Source organism: Bos indicus, chromosome 25, assembly GCF_029378745.1.
Source record: "Bos indicus isolate NIAB-ARS_2022 breed Sahiwal x Tharparkar chromosome 25, NIAB-ARS_B.indTharparkar_mat_pri_1.0, whole genome shotgun sequence".
Taxonomy (NCBI): Eukaryota; Metazoa; Chordata; class Mammalia; order Artiodactyla; family Bovidae; genus Bos; species Bos indicus.
The window spans coordinates 7698472-7699551 of record NC_091784.1 but is presented as its reverse complement, the minus strand read 5'-3'; the positions used below and the strand labels follow the sequence as shown (position 1 = coordinate 7699551).

The following is a 1080-nucleotide window of genomic DNA, read 5'->3' as shown; positions in this document are numbered from 1 at the left end:
CCTGGACTGTAGCCTGCCAGGCTTCTCTGTCCATGGGGTTCTCTAGGCAAGAATACTGAAATAGGTTGCCATGCCCTCCTCCAGGGGATCTTTCCCACCCAGGGATTGAACTCACCTCTCCTGCATTGGCATGTGGATTCTTTACTTTTAGCGCCACCTGGGAAGCCAGTTAACAGATGTACTAAAAGCTTAATAGGCGTTAGTAGCTGTTTTCATTTGAAACATAAGGTTGTTTTCTGATTGTTGTTTTGTTTTAAACCAAAGGCTGAGGTTTCCATGATGGGGAAATAATTCAGCTTAGTTCTGTTTCTTTCTTAGACATCTGTAGTTGTTCCACTGACTTCTTGGGAATGATGGGTGAGGAAGAGGAGGCATGTGACCCAGACAGTCGGGTCCCTTGCAGGAACAAAGCCTGCTGCTTACCTGGGCAGCTGCACCGCCCGCCCCGGTGGGCACAAGAGCAGCCTCGTGTGGACGTGACGAATCCACTCTCCCAGGAAACACACAGAGGCCAAAGAATCAGAACACCAACTCACGTAGACCTTTTCAGACTAAGCTTTTATTTTTTTGATATTACAAACCAGTTTTCTTTATTCACAAACCACTGTAAGTGATATAAACACTAATTTCTAAAGACAGATATACACATTTTCTGGGTTTGCAGATTGCGTGAGGTGTGTGTTAAGTCACTATATACCACACATGATAGTAATCTTTTTTTTTTTCCATAATTCATAATAGCAATAGTTATTTAGATAAATGAAAACATTCCAAATAAATACCGTTTAAAAAAATCCAAAATGTCTGTTTACATCTCTGACATACATTTTAAAATGACTTATTGGCCTCTTGGAGGAGTGCCTGACAAAAGAGTCTGTAACATCAGTTGGCACCCACTTGCTCTAAATGATTTTATTAAAACTACATACAGTCATGGGGGAAAGTACAGCTCATCGATGAAAATCAAAACTGCAAATTAATTTTACTTGAACCAACACAGTAAGAATTCTATGTTTGTGATTCCAAATACAGTGCAAATTCTGGATTTTGAAATCTAAGACACATGGGAGACTTCGCTTG

General features: G+C 40.6%; 1 protein-coding gene across 7 annotated transcripts in view; it reads right to left on the bottom strand.

The window, feature by feature from the left end:
• Nucleotides 1-539: 539 nt before the first annotated feature.
• The window catches only part of RBFOX1 (RNA binding fox-1 homolog 1), a 2439741-nt gene continuing 2439200 nt past the window's right edge, over nucleotides 540-1080 (bottom strand). For all 7 annotated transcript variants that reach the window (XM_070779614.1, XM_070779618.1, XM_070779613.1 and 4 more), the window contains one exon: nucleotides 540-1080. This exon is cut by the window's right edge and continues 2291 nt beyond it. The gene's annotated coding sequence lies outside the window, so the exon portion shown is untranslated.